Raw genomic sequence first — 8,657 nt, forward strand, 5'->3', positions numbered from 1 at the left:
CCTCCTCCTCCTCACAGGTCAGAGCCGCCCTCCATAATAATACCTCTGTGTGTGTGTGTGTGTGTGTATGTGTGTGCATACTCATACGTGAGTGTGTATGGAGCTGAAGTGTTTGACAAAGAGCTAAAATTTCAGAGCAGCAACAAAGGCAAACAGGGGCGTAAAGATGAAAGAAAACAATAGAACACAAGTTAAATTCAATTAAATCAGGCAGCACTGCTCCATGTTCCTGCTGGACTGACAAAATAAATGTTTAACTCAATAATTAAGCTCACAGAGTATGCTTGAGGGTTAAATATAATCATTTCATGCAGCTTTGAGTGGGATGAAAAGCCCGCATTGGGATAGGGTGTGAAAAGACTATTAATCTGCTGAGTTGGAGACACAAAAATGCTGGACAAAAACAGCAGCAGGTTTTTCTAATCGAAAAGACAATGAACACAGAACAGTCAAAGAGAAATGACTGTATTGCATGTGCACTGTGTAAAACACTGTGAAGATAAAGTGGGGAGTGTTTGATGTCCACGAGGTGAAAGGGAGTCAAATTTATATATAGCATATGTATGCAAGTGGGCCATTTAACTGGGTCTTCTAAAATGTAACAACGCAAGTGATGGCGTTAGCCAACATGCATGATGAATTCGATCCTGCAGTGCAGTGTTAATGCTAGCCGTAGCTGCATTTAAAGCTTGCGTGTGAAGCAGGTGTTGGAAGCCATAGGGTTAATCATTAACACTTTTTTCCTGAATTACAGCACACACTCACACACATTAACCCAAGCTAAAGGTATCCGGAAGGCGTGGGAGGAGAAAAGGAGAAAAGAAAGGAACTTCAGCTGCAAGTTGTTGGATTTTTTTTTTAAATTACTGTTATTTTCAGTATGAAGATAATGAACAGCACTTTCATGATATTAAAAGAGAGATTAATACTAATGATTAAATGTAGAGTGGTGCTATAAATACACTAAGAAAAGAGGTGAATCATCATGGGAAGCCCTTAGCAGCCTAGGTATATTGTAGCATAGCTAAAGGGAGGATTCAGGGTCGTGTAATCCATCCCTAAATATAACCTTTGTCAAAAAGGAAATATTTAAGCCTAATTCAGATAAGAAAGTAAATAGAGCAGAGAGGGCTGGTTCTGTCCCCTGGCTTCTGTTTGTTTACCATGAGGGAGATCCTAAGTCATTTCACAGCTGTTGCTCTCATTAAGTATACTATAAGGTCTTTCCCCATAGCACTAGAAAGCCATAACTAAAAATAGCTCAACAACAGAGAAGGGAAACTACCCATGATGCATTTCCTTACAGGGAAGCAGGGTTAACTGTATGACAGGAATGTCTTGAATTGTGTGCAAATTGCTGTAAAACACTGTAGATACGAGTGTGAAACGATTCCACAGAGCGCCTGCTTCAAACAGTGCAGATGTGCCAGATGACAGAAGTGACAATAGGAGCATGGAGGCTTTGCAAACAGCATAAAGCACGCCCATAACAAATACTGCTTGTGTTTCTGAATTCAGGGCTGGGTCGACAGCTGGAAGATGCCGCACAGAAAACAGTTCAGGAATTTGATCACTCCCATATGGTATTTTAAAAAAGGAAAAATGGGAGAAAAGGATGGAACGGCTACAAGTAAACAGATAAAAAAAATTGTCCTGTCATATCTTCTAAAACAGACCACATGGTTCGGACCACACAGAAACCATCGCCTACACAGTTGGGTTCTCATCAAATTACCCTCCTGTGTGAAGCAGACTGAAAGATTGTAAACAAATTTAGGCCTTGGCTGCTGAATTCGCCCATCACAATGGGAAGAAGGGGGTGATAATAAATCAGTCTGTCTTTGTATCTGCATTGTTTTGGCTTGTTCTTAATGTTGGGGCGTGCGGAGATGCCGAAAGAGATCAACAGCGGTCGATGGAGCAAACTTTATTTGAGTGGAATTTACTGACCAGCTTCATTGTGACATTTATGTGCAGCCACAACATTTGAGGCAAGCAGCCACTCCTGATTTACAGCATGGCAAAAGCATGGTGTCACAGATAAAGAGAAAAATCCCCTGTTAGTATTATATATTGTGAACAGACTGTGTTTGAAGTTTGTGACTGGAGCAAAACTAAAGGATAATTAAAGTTAACTGTAGTTTAGCAGTTCTGTTTCACTGGATGGGACAGTGAGGATTTAGCTATCCATTATTTTCTGTCTGTCTTAAATTACCAGTAAGCTGACATTTCTGTTATTTCTCTGTCAAAAGGCAAAATAAGAGCTCTGAAAGAATATTCAACACCAGGAAGCTAAAAAGTTTCGTTTATCAGCTACCATGACTGATAATCTTGCAGGAGGTTTGTTATCATTTTAGGAGAATTCAAGAGGACATCGTGCAGCCAGTTAGCATGCGGTCCCAAAAGATGAGTCATTTGTTTGTGGTCAGAACTGTGGCCTATGATACTGTGAGTCATTTCTTGATCAGACATCTTTTGTTGACATAGAAATTAAAGCAAACAAAACCCAGATTGGCAAGTAACTAGATGAGTCACTTCCTTTCTGCACTATACATACAGTTTAAGAAGCTCTTCTGCAGCTGTCATTCTCTGTGCCATCGTCAGCTGAAGGAAAATGAAACACAGGTGACTGAATGGATGTGGATGGGAGAAAACACTCGAGCTGTGTAAAGACTTGTCCTTAGTTCAAGTTCAAGGGCCTTGTTGCTGATCATTAAGTTCTGAGTCCATGAGAATCATTTGTTTGCCAAATTTCTGGAAATCCTACACTGTTTTTAATCTCTTCTTTTCAGAGATGTCTCATTCCATTCCTCTGACACGAAGCACTTATCAGACAGTTTGCTGCCTTTTTTGGCAGCTAGCTGTCTCTGATCAAAGACCAAATGCCTGTGGCCAAAGAAACATCATTCCTGACTAAAGAATTGCAGCTAAGATGGGTTACAATGATTTCATCTAAGCTACTGTAATACTGAACAAGCAAATATATCAATTTCAACACACAATTTCAAAACAGCAGAACAATAGCAAGAAAAAAAGAATTGTTTAAACATTATATCAACAGTACGCTTTAAAGTGGCTACGATTTCCTGAAACTTGAAGAAAACCGTTTGTAATTTTCATTTCCTGTCTTTGCGCTCCGTCTTCAGTTCTATCATCATAGTCCAAGAAAATGAGACTTGGATCCAATACAACGGCAATTGTGATAACAACTGTTAATAAAACAAGACAAGAACGCCAAACATCGGATTTTAAAACAGTCTTCAAACACTAGCTACACTGATAGAGACAAATAAAACTCAGATAATGAAAAACTTGCTATAGACTTACAGGGGAAAAAAAGGGTGTCATTTAACAGATTTTTTAACAACCCACTATGCCACAGCTTTGTGATAGTGGTCGATTGATGTAATACAAAGACGACACTGATCTGCCAACACACATGTGCCAAAATGTTATGCCTCTGGATAATCGGCTATTAGTCTTTCTTGTTCTGCCAAAAGGTGCAAACTGCACAAGTAGGAAAACTACAGTGGCTCTGAAGGTGTGCTATGTCATCAGGTATGGAGATAATAACAACAGGTCTTTTAATGCAACATTCCAGCTGCCAGGTGGAACAGCTACTATCAGATGTTCCTCCTCTTCCCTTTCATCAGACCACCGCAGATAGGTATCGACTACTGCTGAACGTTACTATCATATACTGACCTATCTGTTTTCTTAACTGCTTGCCTGTATCAGGGCTGTGCGGGCAACTGGAGGCTATCATATTCATATAGTGAAAGGCACATCATGAACAAGCCACACACATAGAGATAATCACCCTCACCCTCTTCCACACCTACAGCCAACACATATCAATAGAGAATAGAGTCTAACCCAATATCAGTGCTGCCGATATCGATATATACTTTTATAGTGACCTTTTTATAACAGACTTATAACTGAACTCTTTATGTTTTCTGCATCTCAAAGAAAAAATTGTATATCAAGTCAACAAATATTAGTATTAGTATTAGTATCTGCCTTAAAGAATCTATATTAGTTGGACTATACTAGAGTGAACCACACAGGGGGAACAAGTTCTTCTAGAGCAAAGAAGAGATATGAGATAAGACAAAACAGTGAGTTTACCTCAGAGAAACCAGGACTGGCTGGTCTACTTTATGTGACTTTTGCATTCTAATGTGTTCTTTTCAATCTAAACTACCCCATTCATAACACCAATAACAGGAAGAAAAATATTAAGACATGATATTTCAGTAATCTAAGATATTTCCCTTTTTAACTTCAATAAGGTGTTCCCATTTCTCTGGTATCCAACATCTTAACCATGAGAACCATCTCACTAGTAACACCCAGTCATCTCCAGTCCCAGCTGCCTGATAATAAAAGCATCTCTTAGAGTGAATCTTATAAGGCGAGAACCAGAATCTGTGATGAGGGATGAATAGATGGAAAGTATCACTACAGTGTTATCAAAAGTAAGGGCATGATCCACATGAGAAAAACACAGATAAGCACAAAGCTGCAGAGCCTCGAGTATGCATCAGACATGCATACACTACAACGCAACACTTCAGGGTAAACATACTGAGAGGATGTACTACCTCTCACTCTGCTGTTAAATGGGAATATATTCATCATTACCCCACGCTGTGGCGCCGCACTCATGACAGGCCTGAAACTATCCTGAATGCAAACAGTGTTCTCAGCAATCAGCAAAGTGGTGACAGAATGACCAGCCAGTTTATACCTGTCACTCTGTGGTTCCCATGTAGCACAGAGGTATGGTTCAAAGACCTATAAATGCTGATCTTACGTCATGTCATTTTGGGAAAATGATATCTTGTGAGCTACATTTCCCATAAAATGTTGCACATCTTTGTGTAATGTTTTTTGTAAAGGAGACAAATCCAGAGGAACAAAGAAGGTTAACTCTCAGAGGCCTGAGGTAAACAAGTGAAGGAAGCCTGGAGAACGTCCCAATGCTCACATTTGCCACCCATTAATTACACTATAATGTGGAAACCCGCTTGTGCTGCTTCTCTGTTTATTTTACCTCATGACAAAGAGTGCTGAATGTCATCTTTTGCCACTGTTTTTTTCTCATCAAAACAGACAAACTGCAGAGTGGAACAGAAGGAAAATCAGTGTACGTAAGCATACGCTACGTTTCAGAAATGCGGATGCAATCTGTCCAGAAGGGTCAGGGGCAAAAGAAAAGGAAATTAAAGAAATAAACGCAAGGTTATGAGTGAGAAGTAATTCCCAAATTACCTACAAGCAGGTCATGGAATTTCCTCTAACCGATTCATGTGTGTACAGTGTGGAGCATGGCCCATCCAAACACTATAAAGACTATACTGCTTATAGAACAAGGGGGAGGAAGGGATCTGTTCAATCCCTCTATAAGCTTACCCCTAATATTTTCAGTCAGTCTCTACAGACAAGAACAAAGTAAAATAAACATTTCATCTCTGAACGACTGTGCGCAGACTCTTCTAGTGTTTTAGCCGGCTGGTAGACAAAGCTTGAAATAAAAACCGTTTCAATCTCTTTTTTCTTGAAATACATTGGAAATGCAAGCAGATTTGCAATACTAAGAACATTTCCTGCATTACAAAAGGTATTTCCTTCAGACAATAGAGGACAGCGGGTCGCAGGATGCAGGGACCTTGTGCTGATTCTCACTTTTTCTCAGATGACTGGAGTGTAAACTTGGTTGATGACCACGGTTTTGCTTTTTTTGAGCGGTGAGACCAATGTTGCATAAGTATACTTGAATGAAACAGTTATTGTATTTTGTTGTCACAGATTGAGTATAGCAGACATTTAAGAAATTGTTGCTCAACTTGAAATTATTGTGTAACATTTGTATTCAACTAAATGTCATAAAAGCTTTCTGTATTCATAAATATGTGATGTGTGACTGGATTGGCTGGTGAAACAATCAGTGCAAACTTCAGCATTAAGATGTGATATTATTAAAAGTATTATCATGGGTTAAAATAGATTCAGGTCACCATCAGACATGCCATGAATACCAATTTAACAGTTGTTAATTTGCACTTTGGCATCGCTAACCATATATGTCATTGCACTTTAAAAGGGAACGTCGAGATTTAATCAAACATTTTTAGTTCTCTTAATTGAAACAGCACATTTCAGATAACGACTAACTTACCTTATCTGATTACATTACTGATATGCAATCACCTTGTTTGTCTTCTTTTATTTGCTGCTATTTGTTGCTATTTTGGTAAACAGAAGGTTTCAGGTGACGAATATGAATATGTGTGTTACTGAAAAGAGAGGAGAACCCAGTTTTTATATATATTATTATATGACAGCCATGGTGGAGAAACTGGGGTTTGTATCATCGCAGTAGCTTACAGCATGAACACTACTGCCCTGTTAGCCTAGCATTAGATGGAATACACACAACTTGTGTGAGCTTTTTTGTAAAATAAAGAGTATATTTCGTGTTGGTGTAAAGAACATGTATGTAAATATAGGCCAAAAATAGCTTTGATAACTACTTATAGGATGACATGTGAGTTAGCAATGTTTTTGTGGCTTATGCTAATTAGCAGGGTTGATTACTCTCATGCTTCCCACACAGATTTCGTGCCAAATAAATACAAATAAATAAAGATGAAAGCCAGTACTTTGTGAAAAAAGGTTAAATAGGTTAGGTTAGGTTAGGTTAGGTTAGGTTAGGTTAGATAGGTTAAAATGAGCAAGGGCCTCAAACAAAAACACAAACATTTATTGATAATGTAGCAGCATGCTAGGCCAGGGTCTGTGGGTTGGGAAAGGCCTCACTGTGGATCGGTGGTGACTACCAGGTTTGGCAGATCCCCAAGGAAAGCATATGCTGGGTAATTGTGAGCATATTTCGAATAAAGTTTGATGAGTCCACAGTCCCTCTCAGTAAGTCTGGCCAATTTTTCTTCTTATATTTCTGTTTTTTCAGTTTTCATGCCTAAATTCAAAGACAGTATTTGTAGCAGTGACTACTACAGAGTGAGCGTGCATGTCTACCTTAACTATCATGATGTCTAAAATCATTAGTATGTCAATTTTATGGTCTTTAGAGGTGTATAAGAGGAAAATACCTTAAACAAGCGTCGACACAGAAAACGAGCAGAAACCACAGAGAGTCAGTGACTTCACGCAACGGGAGAAAAAACTGTGGGCAATGTGAACTGGGTGTCCTGAGTTAAACTTTCAGCTTCTAGATGAATGTCTGAAGTATGCTGGCATATGAAACGGGGTAAATACATTAGAGGGTAACCTAGGCAACTAGACCCTGGAATGTCCAATACAAATGGCTACAAGGCAACAAGTGAGTCGCTTCCTGTGTAGACATTCCTTATATGGCTGGCATATATTTGTTATGCACTACACTTCTATAAGCGTTTGCTTGTGTTTTTTAGCAACTAAAACAACGTTGCAATATGTTTCCTGGTAACAATGGCAGTACATTTAGCTGTTTCATAACCTGCTGAGGTTAACCATGCCACCTACCCAATCTGATACTTGAAAGCTGGCAACCGTGTAAAGTCACGCTACTACCAATTCATACAGAACTGCATATCCGCTTGAAAAGCCAGACAGAGCAGTGCAACTGCACGCACAGTGTTCTGGTTTTATGGAATTCAACCCATTACCTATGGTTGCAAGATCTGACCCCAAAAGAAATACAATACAACCCAAAACAAAAGAGACAAGACTTGAAAAGAATTTATCAGAGCAGGAGACAGCTCTACGGCTCTCATCCTCATAAGCACACTAGCCGTCTGTGGTTATGTGTCATGAAGTAAAACGGGGAAATTTATGGCTGCATGACTCCTTCAGGAAATGCAAAATAAGGCCAAAATCAATCTAGAGATGAGATGGAGAGACACAGACGCGCAGAGAGAGAAAACCTACCGTTGAGATCACATTAATCACACTGCCTAAACCTATGACAGCTTCTTGGAATTGTAGCTCTCATTTGCACTTATCTCTCCTGGTAGCGTACTGTGCATGAACGGGCCTGTTTTCTGTGCAGCAGTGTGACATTACTGTTCCAAGTGTCTTAATGCCGCAGATTAAAAAGTCTGATGATTGAGCGTCGCACACTGAGGTACTCTGTCCACATAAGTGGAAGCAATTTCTGCACTGCAGCGGGATCCAGTAGTTTCCTATTAGTGTGACTGTGTGAAAGCTCACACACGCCGTCTAAAGAAAGAACCAAAGTGTCAGACAGTGGCACAGCTGTAATTACAAAAGGATTTATTATGGGAGAAACTGAAAGAGCTGAGAGCTGGGAAGAATGTGTAAAGCTCTGATCATACATACTGTTGGTAATTTGGTAAAATCACGCTTAAAGACACTTCCCATAAAAAACTTGAACAGAAGAGGGATGTCTGGAACCATTCCTGTTTTTTTTAAATTAGATATATTTTTTAGTCAGCATGGTGCTCATTTTAAAACAGAAAATCAATGCTGACCACCTCAGTCCCCTACCATTTTTTCCAACCCTAACAGCTTGAAACAAATGAAACCTCAAAACTATAATCTAAAGAAGAAAAGCTAACTGCTAGAATTCTGCATTTTGCATTTGTTCTGCATACAAAAAATATTCATACACCGTTTCTATTTGCCACCAC

The sequence above is a fragment of the Pelmatolapia mariae genome, linkage group LG10_11 (assembly GCF_036321145.2).
Source record: "Pelmatolapia mariae isolate MD_Pm_ZW linkage group LG10_11, Pm_UMD_F_2, whole genome shotgun sequence".
In the NCBI taxonomy this organism is placed as follows: Eukaryota; Metazoa; Chordata; class Actinopteri; order Cichliformes; family Cichlidae; genus Pelmatolapia; species Pelmatolapia mariae.